The sequence below is a fragment of the Micropterus dolomieu genome, linkage group LG04 (assembly GCF_021292245.1).
Source record: "Micropterus dolomieu isolate WLL.071019.BEF.003 ecotype Adirondacks linkage group LG04, ASM2129224v1, whole genome shotgun sequence".
Lineage (NCBI taxonomy): Eukaryota > Metazoa > Chordata > Actinopteri > Centrarchiformes > Centrarchidae > Micropterus > Micropterus dolomieu.
In genome coordinates, this window is record NC_060153.1 from 12,657,040 (window position 1) to 12,667,959 (window position 10,920).

At 40.0% G+C, this 10,920-nt stretch overlaps 2 protein-coding genes across 2 annotated transcripts in view; both read right to left on the reverse strand.

Annotated features, from left to right (window-relative positions):
• Positions 1-3,800: 3,800 nt before the first annotated feature.
• Positions 3,801-10,920, reverse strand: part of zfp91 (ZFP91 zinc finger protein, atypical E3 ubiquitin ligase) — a 21,983-nt gene continuing 14,863 nt past the window's right edge. The window contains exon 13 of the transcript XR_006824658.1: positions 3,801-3,823. The gene's annotated coding sequence lies outside the window, so the exon portion shown is untranslated. The remainder of the gene's footprint in view (positions 3,824-10,920) is intronic.
• Positions 4,224-10,920, reverse strand: part of LOC123969186 — a 10,330-nt gene continuing 3,633 nt past the window's right edge. The window contains exon 4 of the mRNA XM_046046331.1: positions 4,224-8,202. The gene's annotated coding sequence lies outside the window, so the exon portion shown is untranslated. The remainder of the gene's footprint in view (positions 8,203-10,920) is intronic.

A 10,920-nucleotide genomic window follows, 5' to 3' on the forward strand; every position in this document is an offset into this window, starting at 1 on the left:
CATAACATAAACCTATAGCATGAATCAGAAATATATTGTAGCTATAAGGACAAATAAAAAATCCCAATGAAAATGACACAAATGTACTCTCTTATAATCAGTACCATCATGTGGGAAGCAGACTGATACTGTTTCTTGTTCTGTGCCATGTGCTATAGGCTATTAAATCGGTCAAACTAACTACTGACAATGGTTGCCAAAATTAAGTCAAATAAACGTACCAGATGATTGACAGATAAATGATCAAAGAAGATTTGCATCTTACAAACAGATTTTGACAGAACAGTTTAGTGTTGCAATGATGACCCTGATGTCTTAAGGGTTATTTTGGCTTGAACTTGAGACTTTTATTTAGAAGTGAGCCTGCATTACAAACTGGATGTGTGGAGTTTGAAAGATATTAAGGAGGTAGACGGAGCTCCTGAGTTGAGCTATTAAAATTGTACCATCCACTATATTTGAAGCTTGACGTAAACATATGTTTCCGAGCAACATCATCAGTGAGACACGCACAAGGAGGGTAGAAAACAAACCAGAATTTTTGTCTGATTATGAAATGAACATGATGTGAACATTTTGTGCCTTAAACCACATGAATAACAAAAGTAATGGGTGGAAAATGTTCATTGTGCCAGGAAAGATACCCACCATTTACTGCATGATTAGCCATTAGCTCCAGTGACAGCCCTGGATATTATATGGTGCTAGTACTGGAAGGTGGTGGACCATTTGTGGACAGGTGAGGAAGAAAGGCCTGTTTTAATGTAAGACAGCTCACACCGTTTTGTGGGATCATTTGTCAGGCTCTGTGATCAATGCTTTGGTGATGAGTCTGAAATGTATGCTACTTGGTGACAGCAGTGGAAACTGATGGAAAGGAAAAGGCATCATGTTCAATCAAACAGGTGCGCAGTCTTGTTTCATGATCTTATGTGGTTGATAAATAATACTTAATTAAATCTTGTACTGACATGAGTTTCTTGTGAGTAAAGACTTTACACACAGCAGGCATATGAGTTTTTTCACTAATGTAACAGATCTGCACTGGTTGCACCAGCAAGTTCTCACCTAAGTTAGGGTGTAAAGCCGACTCTGAAGGCTTAGTAACTATACTAGTTAGTTTAGGTAATTAAATCAGCTACTAAAATTGGTTGCACCATGATTACTTGGGGCAGTTAAAGTCATAACTAAGGCAAGTGGCCAATCAACGATCAAGAGTTTCCATCATAATGTTAACCATGCGCATTAGTTTTCTGGGTGGCATGAGCCACAGGTATCGTAGCACATGATAATAAGCTAGATTGATAGTGAAATACCATGTTAATAAATTAGGTCTCTATTGGATCACTGTCTTGCAAAATGGCATGCAATCAATGAAAAATAATGCTGTGGGGCAGAATAACTGACATGCATTTTATGATCTACACCTACCCTGCGGCATGTGTAAGTATTTAGTTGTTACTTCAAGATATGTTGTAACTTATATATCCATTGTGCAACCGCTTTAATTTCAGTAATAAATTACAACTTTTTGAACTTGCATACAGCTGGTGCAACAGGCCACCGGCATATATCTAGTGTCTGGTATATTTTACATTGTGCCTGTGCTCTAACTTGAGTCAAATGGCAGGAATTTCATATACGCTAACATATGATAACATTACTTGTGCGAGGGAGGTTGCTTTGCTTTTAACCCTTCTTGGCTTTGCCCGTTGATATTTAGTGACAGTTCATTTGTCACTACCAGTAGAGCTAACTTTGTGTAGTCTGTGTTAGCGTTATCGCTGCTACTAGCTTCTCCTGCGTACAAATCTTTGGTTGTTGTAAATGGGAAACATGTCTATACTAGAGTTAAAGTATCTCGGCCTATGTTATTTTCATTCTTGTTTAATCTGTCTCATGTGAGTCCCCCCAACTTTATAGAAGTGCTTTTTGACAATTAACGCCTGTTTTTATTAAACTTTGTTCTTTTGCAAGGTTTTGAGAGAAACATTATTTTATCTGGAGTAGTAGGCTCCGGCTTTGATTGTAGCCTAGTTTGACCTAATCAATGGATAATATCTGATCCCTCCACACCTGTCAATTACAGCATACTACAGGTCGCAGACGGGCTACTCGCACCAAGCTAACATCAGCCAAATTGTTCTTTTGTTTTTCAACAAATATATAATTCAAACAAACAAGAACATTTAAACCATACAGGATTTCAGCTGTGTCTCCGCTGCAGCTGTTAACCAGCACTGAGCACCGCTGAGAAAAACGGCCTTTGGCTGAACCTAACTGCCGACCCCTGCTGTAGGCTTGCTGCATATTTTTCACCAGGCTTACTACAAAACTTCTTATAAACAACATTTAAATGAAACTCTATATTTACCGATAATGATGTAGATCTGAACTGCTGGTAATGTGTCACCACTTGACGAATAGTAAAGTAGAGGTCGGGATGCACACAATTATCAAGACGCTGAGAAATGATGCTCAGTTGAGATACGACAGATGAAGAAGGATGTGAGAGAAAATATATGGAGATCTAGGAGCTGCTGAATGGGTTCGGTTTAATTGTAATTCTGCTCTCTTTGCGTGTACGCACTATCATGAACACTTCATCACCCGCACCAATACCCCCAATATGTGTGTGTGTGTGTGTGTGTGTGTGTGTGTGTTTGTGTAACACACAAATAGACACACACACACTTGCACTCATAGTCACACACAGCTACACAATCTTTACTGAAGACAAACATCCACATGCACGTGCAAGCAGTGCACATGTACAGCAACACACAATTATACAGTCCTCACAAACTACACACACACACACACACACACACACAGTTCCAATAAAGGACACACACCCTCTTCCACAGCACACACTCAGTAACAGACACACACACACACACACACTGCATTCATTTCCCTTTCATTCAGCACAGGCACATATTGTGCTGCTGTAACTCACACACACACACACACACACACACACACACACACATACACACACCATTTGCAGAGCTTGCTCCTAGCTCTCCCTGCACACACACACCCCTCCCCCTCTATCTCTGTCAGACACACACATCACACACAAGCATACACACACATACAGTCACACAAACACACACAAGTACACGCGCATTCCCTCCTACGCAGGCGCGCTCACACACACGCATACACACTCGCACACACATTCCCTCTTTCCTTTCACACACACACACACACACACACACATCTCCCTTGTACACCCCTCCCCCACTCTCTCACACACAGATACACACACGTACATGTCCTCTCTCTCTTCCTTGCTTGCTCATTCACTCGCTCTCACACACATACACACAAATAAATACACACACTCCCTCTCTTGCTCTGCTTCTCTCACTCACTCTCTCACACACACACACACAGTAACACACACACACACAGGAACACACACGCCCGCGTATTCACAGGCACACATATACACACATTCTGTCTCCTGCTTGCTCACCCCTCCCTCTCTCTGTCTCTCTCTCTGTCTGTCTGTCTCTCTCTCACACACACACACACACATACACACAACACACTCTTCCCTGCCCTCTCTCCCCTTCTCTTTTTTCATCTCTCTGTCTCTCTCAGACACACATACACCCACATGCACACATGAATTTTCAAGCACACAGAGACAGACACACACCCATTTTCTCTCTCTTTCTTTCTCTCCCTGTAACACACATGCATATTTTCTCTCTTGCTCGCTGCACACACTTTCTCTCCTTCTCACACACACACACACACACACACACACACACACACACACACACACGCACACACACACACACACACACACCTCCCCCCTCTTCCACAGGCATCCTGGCTGCCACTCCTTCCCTAACAACCACATACACAAACGAAAAGATGCACACACACATGCACATATACATAAACACGTATAAACAAACATGCATAAACACACACATGCACACACACCCTTTTAAAACACACACCCCACCCCTTTCGCTCAAACACACATCCTGTCTTTTCTTACAGTTAAACATAAACACACAATCTCACTGCTAATATTCACACTCAAAATGTAAAATAAACCACATTTTATCTCACATCATTTTTTCTCGCACCAAAAATAAATAAATAAAAAGCATCCTCCTGTCTTTCAAACACTCTATTGATCACCAACACTTGGGAGCCAATCTGTTTTTAAGTCACACAGATACAAGAGACAACTCATATTATAGCCAAGATCAATTTATTTCAACCCACTCACACACCCTCTGAAATACAGTCAACAATAAATAAAGTTTTTACATCATACCAAAGTTTCAGACATACATAAAAGACTGTACATTCTTTTGGTGTCATATTCACAATGCATTCACCAGTGCTCTCGCTTATATTTTTTGTAAGCTGATTAATGATAAGTAATCATTTTGACCTTAAATGAAAACAATAACAGCATTTAAACTATGAAGTTAGAGTTTAAAATGTATGTCCTGGTTGCCATATTGGCCCTGTATTATATTCAATACGTCACTATAAAATGAAACTGATGGGAGGGCTTTAGTGCTGGTCTGTTTTGTTTACATTGTTTTAAGGCACTTTTAGATATAAAATACTGCGTAAATATTCTGCCAATTTACAAGGCAACGTGCCTGTAACATTTTTTTCTAGGTGGCTCAAATTTGAATAAAAGCGGTAACATTGCCAGTAAAAGCAAAGTCAGGATTACAGTGTTCTTACATACGAAAATTTTAAATATATAGTGGGCAAACCAATCATCAATCAAAGTGAATGCGCTTTGATCATGCAGGACATTTTGAAACAGCAGATTTGAGACACTTCTGCAAGCTACATTTGTAAAAATAGCAGGTCACTGATCCAAAGCTGATATTCGAGAACTTCTTTCCATACTGATAAAAAAAAAATGACATTGTACAATACTCGTAAGTTACAGCATTGTAGAGCTGAAATGATTAGTTGATTCATCTGTCTGCAGAAAATTAATTTAAAAAATATTAATTTTATGATCAACTGCTTGTTTAAGTCTTTTTTTCAGCAAAACTGCCTAAAATTCACTTGCTCCAGGTTCTAATAGTAGATAGATAGTAAACTGAATGTGTCAACTTAGGCTCTGGGATTTTACCATTTTCTGAGATTTTATTAAATCAATTAAAAACCTAATTAAATAATTGGTTATAAACGGTCTTGAAAATATTCGTTACTTGCAGCCTTATATATTTCCAATATTGCAAAAAAGATGCCAACTATCAGGCACTGCTCTATCCATTTAGAGATACTTCTTCATAACGGAGCCCTACGGTGTGTTTGAAAGTTGAAAAGCCAGCCCTTGAACAGAGAGAACAATGTGACAGATTCCATGTCAGAGAGGGGCTTTACTTGAAAAGCTCAAGAGAAGATGGTTTTCATTCCAAAAGACAGATTTAATTTGAGACACCAACGAGATCTTTGGACTACAGTGATGTAGTGTAATACAAAACAAATTTGTCAGCCGAAAGATTAAATCTAGCTTTGGTGTCTGGTGTCTTGCGTTAACATTTTATCGAGGGACACAAGTGTATCCGGCAAGACAATCATTGCACAGATAAAGCCACATTTGCAGGATGGGGATTATTGCCGCTTGACTATAAACTATAAAAGATAAACAATAATGACAATTCATCAGTACATCCAAACATTTGGTTGACCATCAGGGATAACATGGGGTCAATCATACAGTCTTTACAATGTGAAAATCCAGCCACTGTTGTGACAACTCTAATGAGTGTGGCAGTTTCCTACAGTATGACTGCTGCTTATATAGACAGATGCGGTGGTAACATAATCCTCTCTTTCTGCTTCGAGCCATTTGTCTACAGCTTGCTCTCTCTGCCCAGAGGTCAAAAGTGAGAGCACCTAGTGGTGTAACAAACGACACTCATAAAGAACACACACAGTAAAAGTTAGGAAAATCAATCAATCAATCAATCAATAGCACATATGCAAAAAAAACATTTTGTTTGCCAGGAATGTAACCACGGTGCTGTACTTCCTGGAGTCTGCAGGAGGAGGACAGTCTAAAAATGACTGTATGAGTCTTGTGTAGGTCAATCCGTGACTGACAAATGATATGTGTGGCAAAAACAGAAGAACGGAGGGCTATAATATGAAGCCATTGAAACCTGTAACTACTCAGTTGTGCAGGCAATGAGGCTGCATTCAGACCAACAATAGCACTGCGTCAAAGATATGCAGCCTCATTCACTTCAGTGAAACCAATGCATTGGCCCAGTGGTCCCAGTATTGGTGGAATACTTTTTAACAAGTACAGCGTAATTCTAGTATTTACCTTGCAATGGTCAAGTCAGAGAATAAAATAATTGCCACCATGATAACTTTCCATAGTAAAATGCTCCCACATACAGTTTTGTTTTGAACAGTGTTATTAAAATTCCTGGTTCAAGCTTTTCCTGTAGCAACATACTTGCAATTTTTAACCCAATGTTATTCTTTGTCTACAGCCAACAGAGCCAGAAAAGCCTTTTGAAAAGAAAAAAAAAATTTTATTAGATGTATGCGCTGTCCAGTTCATCATCCTGAAGATGTAAATACTACAAAGGTTTACTTGCTTTTTCCATAAAAGACCTCTTGCTATATTTTTTACTCCCATCACGTCCCTTTCTGCTTTGAGTTCCAAGTTATCATGGATCTTATTGGTTATCTAGGCAAGACTTCTATATGTAGGTTTTAATCCCATTTGTAGTCTCTTCTCTTTTTCTTAGCCCGAAGCTTAATGCATCATTAAGACATTCTGGGTCTAACTGTGATGCTACTTTAATTATTAATGCAGCCCAGGTTAGACTCATTGAGTTAAACGTTGAGGGAAATTTTTGATTATTTTCTCTGTTCTGATCACTGATCACAACAAGTTAACCTATCGACTATATGTTGATTATTGCAGTGCAAGCTGCAACTGCCCAGTGGAAAGATAATGGATCACTTGACAGACAAAAATCCTTACTTTCAGCTGACTGAATTCAGGCCCTGTCAAAATGGGATATATTTTGACCATTGTAATGTAGAACATTGGTTTTGTTCCCCTCTTGCTGGGCTTTTTAACATGACCTGGTAATAAATAAATAAAATCAAAATCTTTAAAACGTTATCAATTAAATTAAATGAAGTACAAAAAATAGTTTTCTGTTATTTTAAACAATCAAACAATTAAAATTAAATCAACATCAAATTTTCTTTCATCACATAAGTTTGTAGATTTCTTCTAATTAGACTGTACTTTCACTACAGTCCCTGCTTATGTGCCCATTTTTATGCCCACTTGTTGCTTCCTAAACCCTGTGACATGATTTTACATGATTTCATTGCTAATAAAGTGCCCTAAAAACATAACAAAACTATAAGAACAGGATAATTTAACATAAGCATTACTGAGGAAAACCAAGAAAGGACTATATGTAATGGCACTGTGTAAACACTAGAGGGTGCTGTTACACAGATTTCTTTTTCTGTTCACACACCGACCATCCCCAGATGAGAATCTATGTGGAATGATTTACAGCCACCTTGTTCAAAAGTACACACATCAGAGCTACAGACTGGTGATGGCATGAATTCAAATGTTCTCATTTCCATCAGAATGTGTCCCTTGCTGACTGCTTACTCCACCAGCTGCAGGGGATCCTTGCAGTATATCTTAATAATAACTTCAGCTGTGTCAAAAGGAGTGCAAAACCGTGAATGTGAGTTTGATGTTAGCAAGTGAGAAAAGTAGCTACATGTCCATTTGCATTTTGAGTTGGACTTAATCATGTTATGTTTCCTCAATGCCAAAATGTGAAAGAAAGAAAGAAAGAAAGAAAGAAAGAAAGAAAGAAAGAAAGAAAGAAAGAAAGAAAGAAAGAAAGAAAGAAACTCAGAGTGCTATATTTTAATTCAGAATCTAGATGCATTTTTGGATGTCATCTTACAAAGGTAAACAATAAATAAAGTTGTATTAGACTAACATACTTAAAATAATCTTCCAACAAATGTTATTAGCTATTATAAACATAGTTATTGTCTCTTGGTACCTCTCTGTCAAAGGCTTTAAGTCTGTTCATGTAAAAGGAGTCTTCAAGCCCAATAATAACCCACCCATTCATCTCCCTGTCTCAGTAGGGATCTGTCTCTATCAGTGGGCTATTTCTCTCCATACATGTCAGCGCACACACACGCACACACACACTTCTCACGTTTCTATCTCATCTCCGAGTGCTCCTCATGCTCCTGACTCGCGTGTTCCTCGTTCGCTCCTTGGCAACCACCGAGGGCATGGCTTGCAAGGTGGTGATGGCTGTCTTGGTCCAGTAGTCCACCTCTTTGAAGATCCGGTATACCCAAAGCTTCAGCTCAAACAGAATGGTCGGATCGTCTAACTGCCAATGAGAAGGGGAGAGATCACCAAGCTCTGCCTTAATTTCAGTCCAGCACTTTCACCATCATCAGAACACCTCTGTCAACCTCATCAGCACCTACCTCCAAACCCTCCGAGCTGGGAGTCAGGACTGCCGTACCGTCAACAGCTTTGAGGAGTTCTCCAGTGTTGATTAAGAGAAGCGACAGCCTGTCCTTCACCATCTTCCTCTGGGTCTCATACTCACCCTTTTTCCCATCGCCCAGCTCCTCTTCCTCTTTGGCGATGGCTCGGTCCAGCAAGCTGCGGCACTGTAGCAGAGCAGAGTGGAGACGCCAGAGCTTGTCCCTGGTGTCCAGCTGGGAGGAAGGAGGAGGGACGGACACCAGACGGCCGTCAGCCACCGCAACATCAGCAGTGAAATTCTCCTTCTTTCTCTTGAGGGGGAAAAGAGAAAAAACAAAGAGGGTGGAAATTAAGAACACAAGTGAGATTTGGGAGGGTGTTAATGAAAAGGACAAGGAGGAGCAGTTGCGAAGTGAAGTGCATAAGTTGAAGATTGAGAAATGCTTACTATCAAGTACTAACCACACTGATGTCACTGTTGACAGCAATTTATGAAGATCATTGTCTGAGAGGCATCGGGGATTTTCTCCTAATGTGATAGGAATTTGTTCAGGCTCATTCACACTGCTTCAAAGAATAAAACATACGCAACAGAGGACAAGGTCTTCTAGGACAAAGTCTTCAATAAGAATGTGTGTTCCCATGTCCAGTTAAGGATGTATTAAGTCAACATATGAAAGGTTAAAATGAGCCAGTTAAAATAACACCAAAGCACCACAGAAGCGGGAGGAGTACTTTTGTACACATGCAATACCTGACTATATAAAAGACTATGGTGTGACCCGACCTTCTAGTGGAAGTCAACATCTGAAACTCAAAATCCTTAACACATACTGTATGCTGAAATTAAGGAAATAGTTAAACATTTTAAGCCAAAATTGTATATCACTTTATTGCAGAGTTAGATTGATATCTCTGATATGTCTGCACGACGTAGCTACAGCCAGCAGGAGATTAGAAAAGGAGACTGAAATCGGGGAAACAGCTAGCCTGGCTAACCACAAATTGTTGTTTTTACACTTTTTGTAGGATTAAATAAAGGTGATATAACATTTTGATTAGTGAGCTTTAGAGGTGCTAGTAGGGAGAACCCGCTAGCCTGGCTCTGTCCTGATATAGTAAAATCTGCCTGTTTCCGCTCTTTATGCTAAGCTAAGCTAACCAGCTGCTGGTGGTGACATCGTATTTACCATACACAGCTAACAGTGGTATTAATCTTCTCATTCAACTCTTAGCAAGGAAAACGAATAGGCCCATTTCCCAAAACTATTCTTTAACATTGATATAAAATCAATAGGCCTACAGTATATCTATGTCTGATAAACAGCACCTCTGAACTCTTAGAGCTACATTATGACATATGTGACGTGATGTTGACGGGACACATTACTGGTATGATTGTATCTGGCATCAGCTTCAGTACTTCTGTGAGTTGTGAATCCCAGAGGCCTCCTTGTGACATTATACTGAGGCGTTAATGTTGAACCCTGCATGCAAGTTAGAACCAGAGTGACAGAGTGGCCTAATGTGACCTGTATGCTCTGAGAGTCAAGGGAAGGAAGTTAATGTTTACTGCTCAGCCTGCAGAGGAAATGTGATTCAGGCAGTTATGGATACCCCGGGAAGCGATACTGTAGCCAGAAGCAATATTCTCATGGATCATTGTGAATAATGATAACGTGGTAAGCTCTGAAAATGATTTACGAGGTATCAAATGGATGTTGCAAATGAATGTTTTCCCACCCAATGAATAGGCAAGGGACAGCCCGCCTGGAAAAAATAATACTCTGCCTAAAAAACATTCAATCTGCATTGGATTCATTTGAGACCAATGTGCCAGAGACTAAACTAAATCCTATATCAGAGACAATCCCCCCTTCCAAGGAGAGAAAACATGTACATATACATACAGTATATCTCTGTATGACAGGCTATGACATATCTAATCACTTCAAGGTGTGATCAATGGAATATCTCCAAAACAAAACCATATGCCCACAAAGTCAGTGATGAGTGCACATACAAAAAAGTTTCAAGAGAGAAGAAAATTGCAGAAGACATGAAGGTTAGAGGAAGGAACGGTCAAATCCTGGGGAGTGAAGTGGATGAAGTTATATGCCGCTCCCTTGCTCCTGGCAAGACACATGAAAGCAAGGAAGGATGGGGCGGTGAACTGGCAGGAAACCAAGAACCTTTAATAGCCGGTAGCTCTCACACCTATAGGCAAAGAGACTTGTGGAAAAGAGACAAGGCTTCATGCCCAGGCATTGATGACATTGTGCCAGGAAAAAACGCCCGCTTCTGTCATTCCAAGCCCCCACCCCACACACACTGCATTCCTACCCCCTGCTGTCTTAGACATAATTTATTTCTCTTTCACACACACACACACACAC